We start from the raw sequence: 12,518 nt of genomic DNA, 5'->3' as shown, positions 1-12,518 counted from the left end.
TAACCATAAAGATATCATATGCACTAAAGCAGATAAAGGCGGAGCCCTGGTGATAATGAACTTGGAGATGTATGAGACCAAGGTTACAGAACATATATCAGATTCTAACATCTATATGAGATTGGAAGGGAACCCCACTGAAAAATATATGGATATCTTAAAAACCATTGTTAACAGAGCGTATGAAATGGGGACGATAAATGAAAAGACCAAAAACTTTCTGATAAAAAACATCCTAGAAGTCCGGTGTTTTATATAATACAGAAAATACACAAAAATCCTAATGATCCCCAATTAAGACCGATTGTTTCAATATGTGGCAGTTTGCATGAACCTATTGGACAGCTGTTAGATAGATATCTACAGCCTACGGTAAAAAAGATGTCAACTTATGTTAAGGACACCACCGACTTTCTCCTCAAACTACAAGCAGTGACCATAGAAGAGCAAGAGACCTTAATGTTATGTACTGCTGACGTTAGATCGCTGGACACTTTGATCCCTCACTCTCTAGGAATAGAGGCAGTGGAACAAGCCATAATCAACACAGATTTTGATCCTGCAATGCAAACATTTCTTATGGAACTTATGATTTTTACTCTCTATCAGAGTTATTTCAAATATAAGGAGGAATGGTACCAACAACTAGTAAGAACATCCATGGGAAATTCAGCTGCATCGATGTATGTAAACATCTTTATGAAAGAATATGAGGAGTCAAATATTTTTTCCAAGGAGAAATGGCATAACAATTACAAATTAGTCATTCGATATATTGATGATATTTTTTATAATTTGGAAGAACTCTCAGGAGACGCTAGAGGCAGCTCTCACTAAACTTAATTCCGTTGACGAAAGGATACAACTGACATGGGATATTTCAAACATGAAAGTGACCTTTCTGGATGTGGAAGTAACTCTAACCAAAACTGGGTTAGAAACTGACATTTATAGGAAACCTACTGATAGGAACAATTTGTTGCATTTTGACAGTTTTCACCAAATGACCCTTAAGCAACACCTACCATTTTCACAAATGACCAGAGTCAAGCGAATAAAATCGGATGATAAAAAAGCACAAAAAAGAATTGAGGAGATGGGTACAAGATTCTTAAACAGAGGATATCCAAAGAAGATCATTGATGAGGCCAAAGAAGGTGTAAATAACTTCAGAAGAACTGACCTTCTCAAAGAACACAAAAAATCTGATGATAATAGGATAGTGGTGGTATCCAAATATTCAACTCAGAGTTTGAACTTCAAAAAAATTCTCACACGACATTGGCCCATTTTAAATTTGGAACCTGATTTTAACTGAATTTTTTCAAAGCCTCTGCTTTTTGCTCATACTAGAGGCAGCAATTTGGGAGAAATTCTAAAACAAAAGTCACCACCCATAAAGACGTACAAAGGAACTAGACCTTGCCTCCATTATGGAAACTGCAACAATATTATTAAGGGCAATAAAATCAACCACCCCATGAAAGGACAAGAAATAACACTCAAAGTAACAGCGACATGTGACACATCTAATCTAATGTCATTTACCTTCTCAAATGTCCCTGCGGGAAGGTTTACGTAGGAAAAACAGAAAGAAAAATCAATGCTTGAATCACAGAACACAAATCAAACATTCGTACACGCAATAAAAAGTCACCAATTGCTAATCCCTTTAAGGAAGAACATCACAATATATCCCAGCTACAATTTATGATATTGGAATGCATTGAAAGAAAAGAAGGAAGAGATAATAATAAATATCTTCTACAGAGAGAGAATGTCTGGATTCAAAAACTGTGCTCAAGCAAACCAAATGGTCTTAATGACCGGACTGAACTAGCATGTTATCTCTAATATAACAACCAGAGGGTTGTTTGCATTCTTGGAATGATTTGTATATATGTCTGTACATTCTAAATACATATGAGCGTTTTGTTTTTATTTAGAGTTGTCCATTTCACATTTTCCACACTTAGGGCTTGATGTAGGTAATCTGAATTTACCGATTCTTAAATACCGAATTTTACCGAATCGGTATTAAAAAATCGGTAAATGAGATGTAGGGGAAAATTTGGTATTTTTTACCGAATCGGTAAAAGTCGGTATCGGACTTTCGGAAAATACCGAATCGGTAATTACCAATTCGGTATTTACCGAATCGGTATTTCCCATTCATCCCTATGGGCCAAAAGGCCCATAGGAAAGCATTGTAAATACCGATTCGCTAAATACCGAATCGGTAAATACCGATTCGAATCGGACAGCAAGCAAAAGTGAAACTGAACACAACAGCCAATCAGGTGCAACCACCCTACCGCTTCCTACAAGGAAGTGGCTACACAGGCAGCTGCAACTAATTAGAAGGTTCTGGAGAGGCAGTTGGAGCAGAGAGACTGGGAGCAGCAGCACACAGAGTTTGTGCTCTTTTAAAATTTAAACATGGCAAGCAGCAAGGACACAGAGCAGACAGAAAGAAAAAGAAAGCTCAAATTCAGCAGCATGGAGCTCCAGGTCCTTGTGGAGGAGGTGGTAAAGGTGCACCACAGACTGTTTGGAAGGCATTCCCTTACTGTGCCCGAATCAGCAAAAAGGAAGCTTTGGCTTGAAATCCTAGAGAAAGTCAATGCAGTGGGAGTGACCACCAGAGTCACTGAAGATTTAAAAAAGAGGTTTTATGACCTAAGGAGCCTCACAAAAAAAAATTGCTGACCACCACAAACAGGCCTCGCAAACAGGTGGAGGAAAGAACACAGCACCCCCCTCACCGACCTGGAGGAGATGGTAGCCACAACCTTGGAGCCTGAAAGCGTCCATGGACTGGGAGAAGTGGACAGCTCGGCGAAAGCTGCAACTAGAAAAGGTAAGATGCATGCACAGCAATCCCCCTCACTCCCTCATCCATCCCTCACCCCTTGCAGCTAATTTACCCCAGTCCCAGTGTGTCTGTGCAAAACAGTAGCAATGCATCATGGTACATGTAGTCAGTTAATGAAAGAGCATGTCACACAGCACTGTAACCACCAAGTTAATGAATGCAGACATAATGAAGGGCAGGCAGCATGTAATAAGTGCAATTTCATAAGTTTAATTGTAGTGGCTGTGAGACATTTGCACCTAGCTGATATGTGCTCATATGTCCACAGGTCACACATCCAGAAGGCAGTCTCAGGAGGCAGAAGGCACGGCACCCGAGAGGGATGACAGTCATGAGCCAGGTCCCAGTGCATCACAGGACACAGGTGTTCCGAGTGGGCAGCCACCTTCCCAAGAACCTGACATCAGTGAACAAATGCAGGCCTCCCCAAGACCTTCACAGTCCCCACTATTGGTTTCGTCACCCGAAATGCCAGCATCCTTTGAAATTGAAACACCTGCTGCACACCCTAGCAGGAGGCATGTCGTTTCCCCACTCATGGAAATGGAGACAGCTGCTGGTGAAATGGTGGGTGAAGAGTCACACAACTTGCCTGTACCTGACATCTCTGCCACACTGCAGCCCAGCACAGAGCCTGTACCAAGTACCACTAGACGCCGCACAGTACAAGGAAGGAGTGTAGTTGCACGTGGGGAGGGGTCCAGTATCTTCCAAGGCCTGGAGGGATCCATGGTCAGGATTCAGAGGATGCAGGGCAAGGGCATCATGTCCGGTCAAAGACAAATGCGCAACCTCAACATCAACATGCAGGAAATTGGTAAGGGCATCAGGGAACTGGTGGAAGTTAACAAGAGCATGGCAACGGGCATACATGACATGACCCAATCCATGCAGCAACTGTGCACAAAACTGGACTCTGAAATAACATCAAGGCGCAGGGAGAAGCAGCATGCAGAGAGAACTGAGAAATCTATCCACGGCCTGGCAACAGCCACATCCCTGCTATGCAGGCGTAGTATGAATAGTCAGGAAGTTCTGACTCAAAACAGCAATCAGCTGACAAGGGGCATAGCCGGAATGACCGGTGCGCTGGAGGCTCTACTCAATGCTCAAACTGCACAAAATGCTGCTATTGACGTGCCGGACACTGAAGGTAGCACCAGTAGGAGCCGCACAGCAAGCCCCCATGTCGTAGAGACAAGGAGGAGCAGCAGGCGACAGGGTGAGGCTACAGGCCAAACACCCAGTGAACAGGGTGAGCCACATACACCTGCCAGTGCAAAGCGTGGCCGCAAATGAACAGTTAATACTATGGCCTACTGCCATTGGACATTCAATTTATAGATGATAATGTTTTTGTTGCACATTTGTGCCATTTAAACCTGCCTAGTGACAATATACAACTACGGTGTGTGGATTCAACACCTATCTGTGTGTGTTTGCTCACTGTGAGAATTGCTGTGAAATGCTTACTGTTGCACTTTTGTTCTTTAACATACCTAGGAAAATACTAAAAAAAAACAAATTCTCGTGCTTTCAATATAGGCCGCAGTCTCATCACTTACTCAGAAATAGTTGTGTGTTATTTCCATACGTCTGTATCTGCCATCACTTGGTGTTGACACTCCAGCAGGTTGTGTTTCAGGCACAGCAATGTCGTCGTCATGATCCTCATAGTCTGACAACTCCACCTCAGTACCCCTCTTCACAGCAAGATTGTCCAACATAGCACAGGCAGCAATGATCTTACAGCAGGTGATGGGGGTATACTGCCTTGCACCTCCGCTCTTGTGCAAGCATCTGAACCTGCTTTTCCAGATACCAAATGTTCTCTCTACGACATTCCGTGTGCTCTTGTGTGCCCGGTTATATCTCCTTTGGCTGGGTGTTGAGGGGTTGAGGTAGGGGGGAGTATGAAGGAGCAGAGGACATATGCACTGTCTCCTAAAAGGAAATGGGAATACATTACTCACATGCATACATGTACTTCTTACTGCAATAGGTGTTATAGGGGTCGCACACTGTGTCTTACCTAAATTCCCCTGCAGTCAGCCGGGCATAGATGCCACTGTTTTGAAATATATAGGAGTCGTGGGTACTCCCAGGGAATTTTGCCACAAGGTCAGTAATGGTGAACTTTGCATTGCAGATCACCTGCACATTGATGGTGTGGGTGGACTTCCTATTCCTGTATATATATTCGGTGGCAGCAGGGGGACAAATGGAAATGTGCGTGCCATCAATGCAGCCAATTATATATGGGAAACGTGCCATCTGGTAGAAGTCAGATTTTGTTTGGACCAGTTCAGCATGGGTAGCAGGAAAAGATATATAATGCTCCATCCTCTGTAACATGGCGTCAAGGAATTTGTGGAAAAACCTTGACAGACTGCTCTGGGTCACCCCACCTACCGCAGCAACCACACTCAGGTAGCTCCCAAACGCAAGCAGGTGTAGGCTGCACAGCACCTGCACGTGGGGAGGAATAGTGTGTGCCCTTGGGGTAGTATGCTCCAACAGTGGGTGAAGGTCCCTGATGAGTTCCATGATGGTGTCTGGGGCCAACCTGTTCCTCTGGAGTATCTCTGCCTCTGTGAGCATGAACAGGGTTATCCTCTGTCTGTAGACCTGCTCCTCTCTCTGCCATTCCCTCTCTCCTTCCTCCTGTAGCCGTAGCCGTCTTGCAATGACATAAAATGCCGCCATTGTGCAAGAAGAATTGCATTTTGGGTCCATTTTTATAGGTTGCACCTGTTTACCACCTGATTCAATCCATGGTAAATACCGACTCTTAAATACCGAATTTCAAGCAAATTCGGTATTTCAGAGCTTCCCTATATCTCAATATCCATTTTTACCACTTCTTATTTACCAAATCAGAATTTTACCAATTCTGTAACTTTACCGATTCGGTAAATTTACCGAATCGGTAAATTTACCGATTCGGTAATATTTCCGATTCGGTATTTTACCGAATCGGTAATTTTACCGATTCGGTAAATTTACCGAATCGGACGATTTTCGGTCTCCTACATCCCGAAAGCTCAATACCGGTCGGTAACGGCCGAAAATACCGATAAAGGGCTTCCTACATCTGGCCCCTAGTTCAGCACCCAGCCACTGCTGATTCACATACCATTGTTTATCCTTACACCAACGTTTAGTTTGGGCCTTTTTTATAAGGTATTTGCTCGTATAAGCTTTGTTAAGAGCAGGCAGATAAATCCGTTTTTCGTTTGGTAATTTTTGTTCACTTTCGCGGCATTATTACCCATTCTTTGTTATGCATTTGGAACATTCGTTCTCCCGATGTTGTTGTACGATTTTTTAGTTCGTTTCACGAACTGACCTTAAGTCTGTTTTCAAGTTCTATAACAATAGCGCCCACGTGATCGCGTACTTAACCAATGGGCTTTGTCCCTTGAACAAACACGGAAACGCTACCGTGTCCCGATTTTAGGAGCAGACGAACTTTGAAAATCGAAGTGTAGGACTGGAACGCCTAAAAGGAGGTTAGTTGGCGATTTACATTCGGTTGAATCTGGAGTGGGAGTAGTATACTTAGATTGTTTGGATATATCTGAGTTTACCTTGCCGATTTTTGTCTCTAATGTATAGATTGGAAAGACCACGAAATAGTATCATGTAAGTCCATTTTTTTGGTCATTTGTATCATAGAGTTTTGAAGGCACTGGCTCACATTTGGCACAGATCGGGAATCTTTGCTCAGGTGTAAACACTTTTGGGTTTGAATTGTTTTATCATTTACACTTACTCTACACATAAGCTCATACATGCCATATTTTGCTTTTATAGTGCTACTCCCTGATGAAGGGCTTCCCTTTTGCCCGAAATGCATAAGAGTAATCATTTGCAATGATGTTATGTCCAAAAAGATGTAAAAATCAAGAGATGAAAAGAATATGATATTAACTACGAATTTCATGAAAATAATGGAATAAAGAAGTAATATTCAAAGAAACACAGAGTGGAATCCTCCTTTAAAAGTTTTGGGAGGAGAAAATTGTGCGCCCATGGGGATGCTACTAGTGACCCACTGGTAGCACGTATATGGATTCTACTTAGGACGCCCAAGGCTGGAGGACGCCACCCACGGAGCACCTTGAACGATTGTAAATAACAGAAAAAAATAAACTTTACTGTACATAAAGAGGCTGTGCATCTGAAGTGAAATTTTACTAGTAATTTTTCTTTCTGCCAGATCAAATTCCATCCCGATTTCCCAAGATATTAAATGTCGGGTGTAGATCTACGGATACAGATAATTAGAAACACTGTTGTTTCCGTTTCCTTTGACTTCGTAATGGTTCATATGGTCCAAGCGAGTACGCTCTGTTTCTTATTATCTGCATCTGGTGATCTACACCCAACATTTGATATCTTCGGAAACCAGGACGGAATTAGAACCTTCATAAAGAAAACATATGCAAAAAGAATGAAGCAGCCCTGAGGAAGTCACAGGTTCATACCGTTTGGTGATGAAACACATTTTGGCTAAAGTCCAGAATCCTAAGAACATATTAAAGAACACAAGAATAACAAGGATTGTTGATATTATGTTATTTAAAATACATGAATACAATTTTGTATGATGTTAGCATGTGCTGGAAAACCAAATAATCAGCACACATGATACTACCATGGTGGTTTTTCAAGACTAATGGAGAAGCTGCTGGAAAACAAGCTGTGTCAGCTGTAGGCATAACCAACCGAAGCTGTAAATTTATAACAAAACTTACTAACAACGTGTGCAAAATTACTACAAGCCATCAACATGTCCAAGCCTACCAGAAAGTTTCAATGTGGCTGTGGACATGGATATTGTTCCACCTGATGCTGCAGTCCACAAAGCTGTTTTAACAGATTTTATCATATTTCTTATTTGATGCGGACTGAAGGATGAAGAAAAGTCTGTTCCTCTATGGACTGGGATTCATGCTCTGATCTCCCAGTATACCGTCCCACTGACAAAGGTTGGGTTTTTACCAGTTATAACATCTCCAGTCACAAACTATGCAATAGTACACACAAATATAAAGAGCTTGAAGACCAGTCTATCCTGCCAATTGTCTGTAAATAAGGTGTTTTCTGCATTGTAACTGACATTTTTTATGAGCAATCCAGTAGAATTTGATGATCTTTATCTTGGGAACATCCTTTACAACTGAACTTTTACAACGAAGTACCGTTACGACGCAGGTTTAACAACGAAAGTCATTACAACGACTTTCACTGGAGGGTGCTCTAGGATAGGTAATAGTTTAATTTACTATCCAACACCTTCCCTACTATCCACGGGGACTGGAGTTGGAATAGTAAATTAAACTATTTACAATCCAGCGCCCCCCAACGCAAGTCGTTGTAACGACTTGCGTTATAAAACCTGCGTCATAACGGTACGCGTTGTAAAAGCATGCGTTGTACCGTCATACATCCTCTTTATCCATTGATGGCCATTTTCCACATGACAAAAGTTGTGTTGTGGTGTGCAGGAAGTTTTCTCAGTGGATGTGGCATAGACAACACAGTTACTGAGGCTGACATCTTTGAAAGCAAAATTGTCCAATCAGTATTGAGCTTAACTCATAATATTTGTATGTTACAAGGTATGCTCATCATATCTGCGCCTATAGAAACATTGCATTGAAATGCTTTCTGGAACAACAATGACAAATTAGGTTTTGCATAACTTATCTCAGAAGTGAACAGCACACAGGGTGTACTTCATTCGAGAGACATAATGAAAAGCCAGGCAATGTTCAATACCCTCAGTTAAAAATCAGAAAACCAAGTTTGTAGAGTTTTCAAAGAATGTGAAGAAAAATCACAACTTTGCAAGTACTGGGGAAATGCTTTTACACATGATAGCTCTAGTGAAAAACATTGGTACATGATGATCGGGAAGGTGATTTGGAGCTGCACGTGAATACTGTGAAGTCACTGATTACTGTGTTTTGCTATTTTGACTGCATAAACTATCTGTGATATGGATACCTGGTATTTGGAAAAAGTGAAGAAGAGGTGGAAAAACCATACCTCTACAGAAAATTCTTCCAAAGAAATGTTCTGTTTAAACACAGAGAGGGAAGGTTCAATGATGTGCCTCTAGATAAGCAACTGGGACAGATGGCCCAGAGATCACAGAAAAGCTCCAACAGAATTTTTGGTCAGACACGTAAAAGTGAATATGTTGCTCAGTGGCAGCTAGCATGAAGTCCTTTATATTTGCAATGTTTTCAGAGAGATGACAAATTCAAAATGAATAGAGCATCGTCAAAACTGTAACTCACCATGAACTTGTGAGAAAGATAATGGAAGGTTTTGATAAACATGTTGACAGCCTTCTTCATTTCATACAGCAGCAAGGAAAATCCTTTTAAATGACTGAGCCTGTGCACCTACACAACTTTGTAACCAAACAATATGTGGATAATATATAAAGAAACTTCTACTAGATGTCCTGGAATGTGGCTCAAAACTATATGCAGAACTAAAGCAGAAGAGATTTGTATTGAAAGAGAAAACGCTGTTTGACTTCATCACTAAAGCCAAACTTCCAAGCTTTAATTGCCATAGTAGGAGTTTGTTACTACAAAACAGGTTACAAAAAACAACTTTTGCAAGCACAGAGGGTTGCATGCATCAAAATGTCAATTGTGAATTCATGAGAATCGCAATTAGGTCATCGCAATTTATAATGCATGAAACTAAGAGTTTCAGATTGCGATTCCTAGGGGGTCGCATATTGTTCTACCTCATTAATATCAATGAGTTAGTTCGCAAATTGCGACACCCTACGTTACCACTGCCACTTTTAAAAATGCTTTTACAACCATTCACAAAGGGGAAGGCGTCCCTTGGGGACTCCTTCCTATTTGCAAATGGGTTACCACCTACTTGAAGTAGGTGGTAATATGCAAATGTTTTGCGACCACATTTATAGTCACTAAGCATTCATGCATACCATTAGGATTCGGTTTTTAATCCTTTCTTGTATACACCAAACAATGTTTATGGCAACCCTTCTGCCATTTTCCAAAATGGCAGCTATAGTAAAGGAAGAAGAGACATATATAGAAATGAAACAAATATTAATGGTTTTTAATTCTTTCTTGTATACACCAAACAATGTTTGAAGGGTTTGGGACACATTTTGAAGGTTGAATCCATCATCCAGTTTTAACATTGGCTTAGTTTTTGCACGTTATTTACTTTAGAGAATATTAGGATTTGTTTCTCATTGTTTAAGTTAACATGTAAGAGGGTGGTTCTTCTTTATGTGTTATTGTTAAATGTTCTGGTATTTTTATGTCTTGGTACCTTCTAGGGGCAGAAGCAGTATCTTCAGTGTTTTCCTGAGCTCATGCAACAAAATGTTTTAAAGTGGGTATAGGTGGTAGATGGCCTATGATATGATTTGGGCCTTTAGTCAGTACATATTTTAGGATTCTACTTTGTGAAATCTAGGAAGCTAGTGCTTGCCTTTCTTACATCCAGCAATAACTCCCTTACTTCTATTTCTCTCACATTTTGGAAGTGGTTGTGCTCTCTCACATGAATGACATCATATATTAAGTTACCCTCCCTTAGCATGCATTAGAATAATATTTGGTGCATTTATAATTCATATTCTCTGTTGAAGCACTTTCTTGGCTGTAGGTGTCGCCCATGTGGATTAGTAACTGCTTTCCTTTCTGTGAGCTAATGTATCTTCTGCCTCTGTCACTGTATCTGAAAGTACTGTAATAGTATAAATATATACAATATATTAAAGTTTGCACATTTGGTATTTACATGTAAAATTATGCAGCAACTTCTATTTTGTATACATTCTTTTCTGTTGGATGACAAACTGTTGTTTCATTTTAAATGGTAATTTCTAGGGTAGACTGTTGAGCTCATTAGGTTTATTTTTACTTGCTATTTGGGAGAGTTAATAATGTTTTAATAATTAAATAATAAATGATGCTTACTCTCTTTAATCTTTTTACTGGTTTCTTCTGATCATTATTTATTTACTGGCAGTTTATCAGACGCAATGTTTTGTTTTACGAAGTCTATGTAGAGAGCTAAAAGTTAGAGAGTGTTTTATTAATTAATGCATATTAATGCATATTTTACAATCTCACATTCATAAACAAATATGGTTTAGTTTAAATATAAGTTTTACTTACTGGATTAGGTAGTTATTGCAATGTATATATTTGTTCTTTGATGGTCTGATCAAAAATTCTTGCAGAGTTTGCTCATTTTGCAGTGTTTGGCTTTTCTTAAGTATTTAGGGGCACTTGCATCAAACTCCTCATTTGCGATTACCAAATAGCATTTTTTAAGGAATCGCTATTTGGTGATCACAATATAATATTTGATTCCTTAACATTAGACAATAGTGACTCATAATTTGTGAATCGCTATTAACTAATGTGACTCCATTCATTCCTAAGAGCCTACGTGCCCATAGGAAGGAATGGTAATGCATTCGCAAATTGTGATTACCAAGTTGGTAATTGCAAATTGCGAATGCAAATCCAAGGGTTTCCTGGGGCCTAAGGTCCCCCTGAAGGATCCCCCAAAAAAGGTAAGTGTGCACATGTGAAGAACACAAATACCCTAATGTCATTTGTGCGCTACATGGCACTTTGAAAAATTCATTTTTGTGCATTTTTCAAAGCATGCACAAATTACCATCAACTTGAAGTTGATGGTAATTAGCATTTCCAAAGTGCACAATTCACATTTAGGAAAGGCTACATGCATCAGCAAATTGGGATTCGCAAATTGCGATTCCCTAAATGCATTTGCAATTTAGGTAATCACAAAAAATTGTGATTACCTAAATTGCGAATGACAAAAGGTACATGCATCTGAAAAGGGCTTTTTCCATTTGGCCTATTTTTGATCGGAAAAATGCTTTATGCATGTGCCCCGTAGTACTTTAAATTAGTGTGCCTTTTACATTATTAATTTCATTGTTTGTCTGATTCTAGTTGGTTATACTTTGATTTTATTGGCTGGTCTAGCTTTAGATTGATTTTTTATCACTCATATCCTTCTATGACAACACTAATTTAGGTTGTATTTATAATGTATGATGTATATATTGGTACTTTTGATTACAAAGCTTGAAGTTAATGCTAATTTGTTTTGGATTGTTTTGTTATGATTGTAGGTATATCATTTTTGGGGGTGAATGATAAATATGTTGGTTATGTAATACATTTATATTTCATTTAAACTTGTCCTGTGTGTAAAATGTTTTAGATTTATTTCAAATATTTGCTCAACGTAAATGTGATTTTTTATTATATTTATTCCTGATAATGTAATTATTTTGGCAATATTATTGTAGCCTATATTGTGTGTGTTGATATTGTTTACATAATATATGTTTATTTAAAAGTGATGATATTATTCTTTTACATGTTTGTGTTTTCAATACAATTGTAAAACAATATTTTAAATAATAATCTTTTTGTCCTTGATATTTGGTGCTTAAGAAGTTGAGCATAAGAAGTCGGTATTTTTGTATCGATACTTATTTGCTGGTTTTTTTGTGTTTCGATATTGTTCGCATTGATATTATTTCAGTGTTCCACTGGTGGTGAGAAAGAAGTTGTTCATC

The sequence above is a fragment of the Lissotriton helveticus genome, chromosome 3_1 (assembly GCF_964261635.1).
Source record: "Lissotriton helveticus chromosome 3_1, aLisHel1.1, whole genome shotgun sequence".
NCBI lineage: Eukaryota > Metazoa > Chordata > Amphibia > Caudata > Salamandridae > Lissotriton > Lissotriton helveticus.
Note: the sequence above shows the minus strand (reverse complement) of the source record.